Here is a 13,025-nt window from a genome sequence, read left to right as displayed (position 1 = left end):
TTTTATATGATAAACCAAATTGTTTATAAAATTGTTGATTCAGAATTGTCTTGTTTATGAGTTTAGTTAGATCATGAATTTTGTGATAATTTAGTTGTTAGAAAAATGATCTAATTGATGTTTAATGACTTTCATAACTGAAAGGTCTCATCATTAAAATCAAATTAAACTCATAGGTTATGAATGTGAAGAGTTTGTTTCAAAACTTGCCTCTAGTTTTGGAATTTGCAAAGTCTCATTAAATGAAACTTTAATTCCAAACCCTAGAGTTTAAAAGTTAAAATTCAACCCTTATACTTTATAATATTATAGTTTAGTAATATATATATATATATATATATATATATATATATATATATATACACACACACACACACACTACTTTATAATACATAGATAATACATATTTTAAGACCAAAGTCTTAAAAACAAGGAGATAGATTTTTGGCCTTTGGATTTCATTTGAATGGTTAAGATAGTGATCCATGTCAATAGATTTAAACCAATCAAAATCAAGTATTTTAAATGTACAACTAATAATGAGGATAATACAACTTTGTAATGCTTAAATAGCCATTTGGTCTATTCATATGTGTATACAAATGGTCAGTTTTCACTTTATATATACCATCAATTAGTCTATTTATTCATAATTTGAAAACACACAAATACACATACCCTCTCTTTCTATTAAACCTAGCCGTTACAATATCTGTTGTTACATCTACCTTTACCACAATAAGCGTCATCACGCCTCCACTACAATCATCAGCCCCACCACCACCACCCGCCCATCACCACCACTACTGCTACACAGCTCTCAAACCCTTAAACCCATCACCACCACCCATGGCCTTCTGCCGCCAATCGTTTACAACCACCCACTACTTGCGAGCCGCCTTCAACCACCATGACCGTCTCTAATCTTTTATTTCTATCTCAAGAATACGCCCTCTTCACTGTGAATCTTCACAGTTTAAACTCCGTATCCGATGTACTTAAACCCTAATTATTGGCACATTTTTTTTTCTTTTAGGACCATGAAAACTCCAGCCTTAACTAAATTTTGGATGACTTGAACACTGTTCATCACGAGTTTCCCACCACTGCCATCACAAAACCCACCACCACTAACTCTTTCTTTCTCCCTCTTTCTTTGTAAGAAGAATGTTTACCATTAAGATTTATCCCTTTCCTTACTCGAGCATGCAAATCTTTGTATTTGTATGATGTGCATTTTATAGAAAGTCGTGTGTAAGTTCGTACTATTTGTGTATGGTATAGATATATCTATGTATGATATAGATGTATATATCTATCATATAGATGAAGTGTATTTTCTTTCTATCTGTTTCCTTGTAAATGTTTGTTGAAATGTAAGTTTCTTGATTTAGGTATGAGATGTTGCAGATCTACAAATTTTGGAGTTCATTTGTTTGAGAATAATCAGGTAATAGGCATGTGAAACATAAATGTTTGTTTACTTATCAAGTCCAAATAAAATTATAATTTATTTGGTTTATAACACTACTAATATTAGATTTAGATAAAAGGCTGAAATATATTTTATAACTTAAATCCTAAAAATATATGTAATTAATAAAATATATGGAAAATTATTTTCTTTCGTTTAGTAATTAATAAATACGTACAATTAAGTTATGTGTTAGGATTCTAATGACGCATTTTTATGTCTAAAACAAAAAAAAAACAAAATATTTTATTTTGTAAACAAAATATATTTTATTTTGTAAACAAAGACAATGTATTTTTAATTTTAACTCAGTTATAATTTAATTTTCATGTTACTCTAAAGTAAACCTAAAATTTCTTTTGGGTTGAGTTGGAATAGTTTTGTATATATTATCTAAAATGTATAAATATTATGAAATTTTATGATTTGTAACGATCTTTGGATATAAATTAAAAAAATGAAAACTTTTATATTAATTTTCTTTTATGATAAATATATAATATAATATGTCTTTCAGGATAGAAGCAAGTAGTGTGTAATCTTTTTTGTTTTAAAGAAATTGAACCAAACTTCGATTTTTACAAAAATTACAAGATATTGATTGTTTCTTTATATGATTTATGTTAAATGTGACAAGTTTGATTATCCACACTAAGTGCTTGATGAAATGCTTGAAGAGGATCTTATTTTCAATTCCTTTTAAATGTTATTAGATAGGAATAAACTAATTTAATCTTTTATTTAGCGTAACTTCTTGAATGGTTTTTACTCTAAATGTAATACTTTTTTATAATTGTTGTGGTTCTGCCCTACTTTACTTGAGTGTATGGCTTCAATGGCAGTAAATGTTGGAGCAACCAAGCAACCAATTCACTTTAGCATCCAAAGATTTGGTAAATACTTGCTTATGTGATTTTTTGATTTGATACTAAGTGTTTTATATGAATGCATATAGGGTGTTTAATGAAATGCCTATTAGGATTGGACAAGAGGATTGAGTATGGAATAGAATAACATTTTGTTACACCATTTTCAAATCTATTGTGTTAATGATTGAAGAATATAATGTGTTGTAGGGTTATAAATTGATCTGATTATTTTTCTCATCTAAATGTTCATTTCATTGGATAAGTCAAAAAGAACCTTTCATCACTTCTCAAAAACCAACATGTTGATTCATCTGATTCAAACTCTCCTTAGTTTACTCAGATGCTTACCCTTGATCAAAAGAATGCACATAAGTTTATGGTACTAATTAGTATTGATGTACTTTTGAACTCTGGTGGTTGTGGTTCTTATAATCCTAAAAGAGAAGGCTCAAAGTCTTCATTTCCTTATTATCAAGTTAAAGTCTTCCATACCTATTAACAAGTTTATAATTTCACCGGTTAGTGATGATAAAGCCCAAGACCCTAGACTCTAATCAGAAACTTAAAAAGATTTACGTTGTGGAAGAATAGCTACTAAGTTTGCTCATAAAGCTTCAAAATTTAACATATGAAAACATGAGGCTGAAGCATGATATCCATGAGAATGAATCATATTTGGATTCCCAAATTACACATCTTGCAGCCAAGAAAGCTATGGTTTAATATGGTGTAGGTTCAGCAGGTGGCACCAATGAGCATTTTCATTCCAATGGAAGATAAAAAAAACCAAATCTCATAATCAAATCCTATGATTTTCCCCCCGTTTTAGAATATTTAGCCTTTTGATTTGGTTATTTTGTTTTGGATTATCAAGAACTAAAGTTTTATATTTTAATTTTACGTTTTCTACTAACCCAATAAGTTTAAACCCTTTGGTTAATATTATGTTAAAATGGAAACTAAAGTAATTTTTATATATTTATTTCTTTCTAATTGTTGTCATGTATCTTCATGTATGTCTGTCATTTTTAATTTTTGTGATCCAGAAACATTTGGTAAGGAATTGGCTTCTGTGAGTTTTTGAGTAAATTAAAAGTTTACACCCAGTGGTTTACCCAATATCACAGGTTTAGTCTAACTTTTGTGTAACAGCCCGGAATCTCAGGTATTATTAAATTACGTTTCTGGGGTGTTTTAAGAGGGGACTCGGCGAGTTGGATCCTAGACTCGCTGAGTAGGATCGCAGACCGGGTCGCGGGTTCGCGACTGGACTCGACGAGTCCAGATATGGACTCGGCGAGTCTGCGCTGTTCAGCAGAAACCCTAACCGTTCGGTTTTGGATCGTATATAATGCCTCTTAGGCCGTCATTGTCCGTCTTTTGGTCGATTGAGAAGAACCCTAATCGTTGTGGACGTCTAGAGCAGGAGAGAAAGCTATTGGAACTTGGAGGAACTTGTTAGGCAAGAAGAAGAAGAATTTGGCCAAAGGAATATCAAAGAGGATCGAGTCCTGAGGTTTGGGGGACACAGAGAGTGCGTTTTCAGGTAATACTCGGACCATTTCTGTTATTTTGATGTGTATACGAATCTAGGGTTTATGAAACCCACTTGGTGATTAGATGGGTTATTATGTTATTACCCAGACGTTTATACCCCAGTAATAAGATGTTTAGAAGTCCAGAAAGTCCCATGATTATATATCTCGGGACCATACGTAATTTAGGAAGCAGTTGCTCGCCTGCATGGCATGGACTCGCCGAGTTGTTCTTCAGACTCGGCGAGTAGCTTGAAGATTTACTGGGACTCGTCGAGTTGTTCTTCAGACTCGGCGAGTTGAGTCGGGGTGGCCTCGCGATTCTTCCAAGAGGAACTCGTCGAGTAAAAAGGGGATACTCGACGTGTAGAAAGGGTGTCTTAAGGAAGCGGTGAGTCAAGGGCGAGTGGACTCAGAGTCGTTGAACTCGGCGAGTCTTGGGGTGACTCGGCGAGTTAGGTCGCGGGTTAAGTGAAGTTCTGAGTATGGGGACTAGGCGAGTCATAGGGTTGACTCGGCGAGTAGGGTCAGTCAAGGGTTGACTTTGACCTTGTCTTTGACCAAGGATTGACCAGTGGTTCCAGGGGTATTTTGGTAATTGTTGTTTATTGTTTGAGTTCAGTGCGTTGGTGACTGTCCAGAGAGGAGATCGTATCAGTGATCGGAGCAGCTTGAGCTATCTGTTCAGTCGGTAGTTTCGAGGTGAGTTATCCTCACTATATCGCTAGGGTTTATGGCACCAAGGCCGACCCTCTTTATCGGATGGAAATCCGGGTAGTTGTCATGGTTATGATATAGGCCGGAAGGCATTACATGTTAGGGGCCGGAAGGCATTGCTATGTGGACCGGAAGGTCATGGCCTGGAAAGGCGTATGTATGCATTTAGTATGTTGACTGATTCATAGGGTAATGTTATGCCAGTGACCGGCTAGACCGGTATCTTGATTAGAGTAATGCTACGTTATGTGACCTGTTGATCAATTGCTAACTGTGAACTGTTATATGATTATGTGTTATGCGTATGATTGCTAGATCTGGGGTGTGACCCGGTATGCAGGGTCGTCCTATGATTTGTTACGTTATGTATGCGTTTTACGCTATGGGCCGGAAGGCAATATGTATGGACCGGAAGGTCGTGGCCTGGAAGGGCGTATATGTGGTTGGTATATTGGGGGTATCTCACTAAGCTTTCGGGCTTACAGTTGTGGTTTTATGTTTCAGGTTCTCAAGAGTCTGTGGCAAGGCAAAGGCGTGATCGTACCGTTCCATGCGTTGGTGTTTTATGATATGAACCTGGGAAATTACTCTGTTTAATGATGTATTGAAAACCTTTTTGCAATAATGTTAATAAAATGGGTGATTTTTAAAAGTTTTAATTGTTTTGAAATTTTGGGCGTTACAAGTTGGTATCAGAGCCTTGGTTTGAGTGAATTGGGGAAACATTCGTGTGACTCCAGTCTCAAATCGAGGAGGATTTTAAAAAGAGAAATTAAAATGGTTTTCAAATTTAGTAAAAGGAGGACGCGGAGGTACGATCAGCCGGAGCCAGTAAGTAACCCCAAGATACCATACTTGATATTTGTTTTATTGAGCTTGATAGAACAGCATGCTAGAGTTAGGCTAGGGATCTTCAGGAATTCATGATAATGTTGCCTGATTTGTGATGCCTGTAGCCTAGGGTCCCTTATGGGATATTCTCAGTGTTCCTCTAGTGGTGAGGGTTGATAGTTGTTATGCATGTTCCCTAGGGTATTGTGGTAGTACTTCATACAAATATGGGTAGGTGTGGAAGGTAGTATGGGCCCGTACTACTGAAAGCACAGGACCCATACGCGTATCAGGGAAACCATGGTCTCTAGGGTAGGGTTGCGAGAGTTGGATCCCAGGATTTTGGGAAGTGTTTGAGATGGGTAGGGTGTCTTCAGTAAGGAGATTTCGAGGCGTGATGATAGTGGATCCGGGTCAGGATCGGGAGCTGGAGAGCGAGTTCCGGGTGGATCGGTACTGTCGGAAATAATCGATCAGACGAGCACGAGCGAGCGGGATGCAAGGATTCGCGAGATCCTGCGTGATGGGGTTGCTGCATTGTTCCGGGCCGAGTTTTCGGAATTGTTTGGGTCGATCAAGATCGCCATGATTGAGTATTTTGATGAGCGATATGCGGCTCTCGTAGAGACGGCTACCGCGGTGGCTACAGCGGCTGTAGCAGCGGCAAGGGGAGGAGCTAGTCGGGGTTTCCAGTATCGGGACTTCTATTATACGAAGCCTCCCACATTCGATGGAGTTCAGGACCCGATTGTTGCTATGAGACGGCTATCAGACTTGGAGGGGTGTTTCTCCACGAGTTTATGCCCTGCTGATCAGAGGGTGAGGTGTGTTCTGGACCTGTTGAGGCTAGGAGCGAAGGATTGGTGGAGATTGACTACGAGGTCATTTTCCGATGCGCAGAGGGTTGCGGTTTCATGGGATCAATTCAGAGAGATGTTCAGTACTCGCTATGTTCCGCGGGATGAAAAGGAGAGCTTGGCTCGGGAGTTCTTTGAGCTGAAGCAGGATTTGGAGTCGGTGACTGAGATCACCAGGATGTTTATTGAGAGGACGATGTTTTGCCCTGAGTTCGCTTCGGAGCAGGCTCAGATGTCCTGATATCTGAGTATGCTCAAGAGGGATATCAGACAGTTCGTGTCTGCGCGGAGGTGGGAGACCTTGTTGGAGTTGCAGGAGGCCGCCATATGGCGTGAGTTAGAGGTTGAGTTGCAGTTGCGTGAGCTGAGGCAGGCCCCGATGCAGTCGCAGTCGGCGCCGAAACGGTCCAGGACCGTAGATGTTAGAACGGGGGATCGGAGCGGCCACACTTGTGGGAAGTGTGGGAGGGGTTACACCGGAGCTTGTTGGTCTGGTGGTGCATGCCGCAAGTGCGGAAAGGAGGGGCACGGTGCACGGGATTGTCGGCAGTCAGTGCCAATTCGGGATTTGAGGATTTGTTATCAGTGTCGGCAGGTTGGACATGTGAGGGTCAACTGTCCACAGCTTTCTGCAGGACCGGTGCAGGCTCTAGCACCGGCCACCTTGAGGAGTTCAGGAGGAGGACAGGATGGAGCAGAGCCCCAAGGGCTCAGAGTCGTGCTTATCAGCTTGCGGCAGAGGGAGACGGAGCGGTGCCGGAGGCAGCTGCGGGTATAATGCTTTCCTGATGTCTTGATTATACTGCGTTGATTGTGGCGTATTGTTTGTGCTGGTATCTGGTGTGGATTTCGATGCGGTATTCGTTGTTTCGCGGGTTTGGCATGGTTATAGTTTGGTGTTTTGGTGCCGGTAGCCTTGTGCGGTTTTCGATGCGGTATTCATCCTTTTGCAGGTTGTGGGTTTGGTTACGGGTCATTGTTTGGGAATTCCGTTGGTTATCGTTCATGAGGGTTGATAGTAGAGATGCGGCACTGGGTTGAATGTCGGGTAGCATCTGCAGTCGTGGAGTGGATAATTGAAAGACCGGATTCTTTTGAGCGGATTGATCAGGGAGGAGATGTCTTTTGCTGAGGGTTGCTTATGCTTGTGGGAAGCAGTCAGTGGGTAAATGTTCTCTTTGTGCAGGATTGTTCTGAAAAGGTCGTTAATGACGATCGGTGGCAGTTAGTCAGTGCTTTAGTGGGGGAGAATTGGAGAATTCTCCGGGAGATCGATGAGTATGTGAGTGTGCTTAGCTGTTGGGATTCAGCAGTGTTTGTCAGCGCAGAGTATAGGCCGACGAGAGCGAGTGTCGGGTATGCGGGGCGGGATACAGACCTAGAGCATTTGATTGTGGAGGCCTGAGAGAAGGCCGGGATCAAGCTTGTGTAAGTAACCGGGGTTATGCGATCAGAGTATTGGTATGTTTGAGGTACGTGATGGGTTGTACTGCATTAATCCCACGGGATTATGTTGTGCATGTTTCTAGAGCTGGAACCGGAAGGTTCCCAGAGTTAGAACCTGAGGGTTCGCAGAGTTGGGTGTACGGACCCACAGAAATAGAGCCTCGAGTGGCTAGTATGTGTTATGAGAGTCGGTCCAGTCATGCTGGAGACTCTGTTGGTATTGTTGGATCAGTTTGAGATTGCGGATCGTGTATGTTGCAGTGTGATTGCATAGGAAGGTCTGGCCCCGGGTTAGTGATCTTGTTTAGCTGAGGCGGTGATTTTGATGAGTGGAGAGAGTACATGGGATTGAGAGCCCTGCAGTGAGAACCCGAGTATGTGAATAGCGGTTACGCAAAAAGGGTGGTGTCGCTTGGGCCAAGCACCGTAGCACCGGTTGGAGTGGCATTATGGCCAAGAGGGTCCCTTGGAAGGAAAAGAGAAAGGTGTGTAACTCCGAAGGGGAGTGCAAGTTCACGAGAATGAAAGCTGCAGAGCAGAGTTATGGTTAGAGTATTTCGAGTATGCCTTCGAGCATCGTGTTCGCGGCAGCGAAGTGGGAACCCATTCGGTTTGGGATGTCTGTTGAGGCTCAGAAGGGATGCAGGGGGAGGGAGAATCTTAAATTCTCAGTGTGATTCTAATCAGAGTGTAGGGTGGATGTAGTGGTTCATCTTGGGAGATGTTCGAGGATATCATCAGTGTATCGGGTCTTTCAACCTGCGAGTGTTGGGACTAGTTCAGTATGTGTATGTGATAGCAAGAGGGGAACTTGTGAGAGTTGCTCTGAGAGTGGGAATGGATCTCTCAGTCGGTCCGGAATGGACAAAGTGGGCTTTGGATCGGGGATCCGGTGGTTCACGGTTTCCTAACCCTTATGGTTCGAGTGATCGTTGAGATTCAGAGCAGTGTTGCATCTTGGGTAATTCTCGGTTACAAAGAGTGATGTGCAGTACAGAGATCGTGCTTCAGTCGACAGAGCAGATTCGACAGAGCCGACAGGGAAAGTTATGCAGACAGACGCCAGTCCGAGCTTGAGTTTCAGGTCGGCAACCTCGTACTCCTGAAGGCCTCTCCTTGGAAAGGAGTGATTTGCTTCAGGAAGAGAGGCAAGTTGGGGCCCCGGTACATTGGGCCATTTCAGTGGCAACATCGGAGGGGATCGGAAATGACTTGGGAGCCGGAATGTGAGATGCGGAAGGAGCATCCGGAACTATTTTCAGAGTGAGACTTCGAGGGCGAAGTCTAATCCTAGTGGGGGAGAATTGTAACAGCCCGGAATCTCAGGTATTATTAAATTACGTTTCTGGGGTGTTTTAAGAGGGGACTCGGCGAGTTGGATCCTAGACTCGCCGAGTAGGATCGCAGACCGGGTCGCGGGTTCGCGACTGGACTCGACGAGTCTGCGCTGTTCAGCAGAAACCCTAACCGTTCGGTTTTGGATCGTATATAACGCCTCTTAGGCCGTCATTGTCCGTCTTTTGGTCGATTGAGAAGAACCCTAATCGTTGTGGACGTCTAGAGCAGGAGAGAAAGCTATTGGAACTTGGAGGAACTTGTTAGGCAAGAAGAAGAAGAATTTGGCCAAAGGAATATCAAAGAGGATCGAGTCCTGAGGTTTGGGGGACACAGAGAGTGCGTTTTCAGGTAATACTCGGACCATTTCTGTTATTTTGATGTGTATACGAATCTAGGGTTTATGAAACCCACTTGGTGATTAGATGGGTTATTATGTTATTACCCAGACGTTTATACCCCAGTAATAAGATGTTTAGAAGTCCAGAAAGTCCCATGATTATATATCTCGGGACCATACGTAATTTAGGAAGCAGTTGCTCGCCTGCATGGCATGGACTCGCCGAGTTGTTCTTCAGACTCGGCGAGTAGCTTGAAGATTTACTGGGACTCGTCGAGTTGTTCTTCAGACTCGGCGAGTTGAGTCGGGGTGGCCTCGCGATTCTTCCAAGAGGAACTCGTCGAGTAAAAAGGGGATACTCGACGTGTAGAAAGGGTGTCTTAAGGAAGCGGTGAGTCAAGGGCGAGTGGACTCAGAGTCGTTGAACTCGGCGAGTCTTGGGGTGACTCGGCGAGTTAGGTCGCGGGTTAAGTGAAGTTCTGAGTATGGGGACTAGGCGAGTCATAGGGTTGACTCGGCGAGTAGGGTCAGTCAAGGGTTGACTTTGACCTTGTCTTTGACCAAGGATTGACCAGTGGTTCCAGGGGTATTTTGGTAATTGTTGTTTATTGTTTGAGTTCAGTGCGTTGGTGACTGTCCAGAGAGGAGATCGTATCAGTGATCGGAGCAGCTTGAGCTATCTGTTCAGTCGGCAGTTTCGAGGTGAGTTATCCTCACCATATCGCTAGGGTTTATGGCACCAAGGCCGACCCTCTTTATCGGATGGAAATCCGGGTAGTTGTCATGGTTATGATATAGGCCGGAAGGCATTACATGTTATGGGCCGGAAGGCATTGCTATGTGGACCGGAAGGTCATGGCCTGGAAAGGCGTATGTATGCATTTAGTATGTTGACTGATTCATAGGGTAATGTTATGCCAGTGACCGGCTAGACCGATATCTTGATTAGAGTAATGCTACGTTATGTGATCTGTTGATCAATTGCTAACTGTGAACTGTTATATGATTATGTGTTATGCGTATGATTGCTAGATCTGGGGTGTGACCCGGTATGCAGGGTCGTCCTATGATTTGTTACGTTATGTATGCGTTTTACGCTATGGGCCGGAAGGCAATATGTATGGACCGGAAGGTCGTGGCCTGGAAGGGCGTATATGTGGTTGGTATATTGGGGGTATCTCACTAAGCTTTTGGGCTTACAGTTGTGGTTTTATGTTTCAGGTTCTCAAGAGTCTGTGGCAAGGCAAAGGCGTGATCGTACCGTTCCATGCGTTGGTGTTTTATGATATGAACCTGGGAAATTACTCTGTTTAATGATGTATTGAAAACCTTTTTGCAATAATGTTAATAAAATGGGTGATTTTGAAAAGTTTTAATTGTTTTGAAATTTTGGGCGTTACATTTTGTATTTGTTATAAGAATCCCATCGTGGTTTTATTTTGTTGCGGATAATGTCCCTACATCAATGATTTCTAAAAAGCTTTGTTGAAACTTGTTGCTTATATCCTGAAGAGAAAAAATATCATTTATGTTGAGTAACTAAAAAAACATAATGTTATAAGTGAATATATTTTTTGTTTTTATGAACATTTTTATTTTAACAATCTGATTGTTTCATATAATATAAAGTTTTTTGAGTTGTAAATGTCAACCAAATTTCATTTTTTTTGTTTGTGTTCGTCGACAAAAATGTTTTAATTTAAACTTATATGTGTCTAGATTATTTTCACTTTAATATGTCTTATTTTCTATCCTTTTACATGGTTGTGGTTTATTAATAATACTAGATTATGACCCCGCGTAAAACGCGTGGAACATATAAAAATGTACATGTAAATGTATAAAAAAGTTGGCACTATAAAAAAATAAAGTAATATAAACAGACTTAGCATTATTGCTAACATTTAAATGTTTGAAAAAAAAACAAAGAAACACTTGAATATCTATAATAGTTGAAGGACCTCTTTGTAAACATAACTTTTTGTTTTATTAGTTGGACAACCTTCCTCGTAATATATGAGTACCTTCAATCTCTTTTCACTTGTAATGCGAGAAACAAAAAATATATAACTGAAAATGAGTGAAGACAAGCTTATGCAAGTATAATCCAACATTTGATAATTATTGTCATTGACTTTTGTTAGTGGCCATAACAAAATAAACTACTATAGGAAATTGCCTCCGCTGAAAACAGAATGAGATTCTTTCATTAGACGGAGTTAAATTCATGCAAGGTATATAAGTAGTCTCCATAAAGAATCTAACATATATGATTTAGGCTTCAATGACGTTTCTTCCAAGCCTAACAATCTATAATATAGTAGAATTGCATAGTCATTTGGTTTGGTCGATATTACAAAGTAATATGACTGGAACACCTATTTTTAGTGTAAGTTTATGGTTGGAAATTCTAGATGCCTTAAAATCATTCAACATAACTGAAGAGTAAATTGATTCCTCAAAAAAAACCTGGTAACTCTGTATCACGTAAAGAATTTGAACTCATATGTTTTTCCTTCATCTTTCATCAATCCTAAAATGTAGTCATTGGTAGCATCAAATTCTTCATTTAGGGGGAGCTTGTTGGGTCATTTAGAAAAGAAAGTTATAAACCAAGGGGGAGATTATTGGGTCAAAAATATGGTTTATAATTTGCTTTTCTAGGAAAATGTATTTTTGTGTCTTGGACCGTAAACAATTTGGTGTTTACGGTCGTATACATGTTTACGGTTGAGATTACGGCCGTAAACCCATTTACAGCCCATGTTCTCCGGACCATATTCCCTAGTATATATATATATATATATATATATATATATATATATATATATATATATATATATATATATATATATATATATATATATAGGTGTTAGGGGTGAAGAGTGGGGATTAATGAACAAGAAGAGAGTTTACGACCAGGAGAGAGAGAGAAAGGAGCATATGTGTGTAACTGTGTGAATCTTGTAAGAGAACTTCATTCTAATCAATTCAAACAAGATTCATATTATTATTCTTCTCCTTCTCTTCTATTTGATCTGACATCATCCGTTTGATTGGGATTCCGCACCATCAAACGGATCTGATTGATATACATGCAAATTAAGGACTTACAAATATAAACATTTTACCTCTTATGTAGTTTTATGTGTGCTATGTGTATGTGTATGTGTGTGTTTGTTTGTTTGTTTGTATATTGCATCATACTTGATGTCTTGGTGTTTTGCATCTTTAATTTTTTTGCAAAAAAATTAATTTGACAGACCTGCTATTACAGTTTAATTTCATTTCTATTAAACATAAATTGTTATTTAACTTTGGATTTTTCAGTACTTGATTGTACTTTTTAATTACTTTTTTTATTAATGCAAAGTAGTATCTAATTGTACTTTCAACCCGCTACTATAAAAATTAGCCCAAAAGATACCACTCTTTCAAGGTGTCATTACTTTTATAGCAAGATAGTTTCTAATTCTCATTGTTAATGGCAATGTAGTTTCTTATTTTTTTTGTCTATATAATAATTTTAAATGTACCCACCGTGGTTTTCATGAGTTATAAGCTAGTTCGTCTTATATACAATGATGATACAGCTAAAGATATGACAAAATTTATCTTTGT

Source organism: Lactuca sativa, chromosome 1, assembly GCF_002870075.4.
Source record: "Lactuca sativa cultivar Salinas chromosome 1, Lsat_Salinas_v11, whole genome shotgun sequence".
In the NCBI taxonomy this organism is placed as follows: Eukaryota; Viridiplantae; Streptophyta; class Magnoliopsida; order Asterales; family Asteraceae; genus Lactuca; species Lactuca sativa.
The sequence above is the reverse complement of the archived record's forward strand: the minus strand, read 5'-3'. Positions refer to the sequence as shown.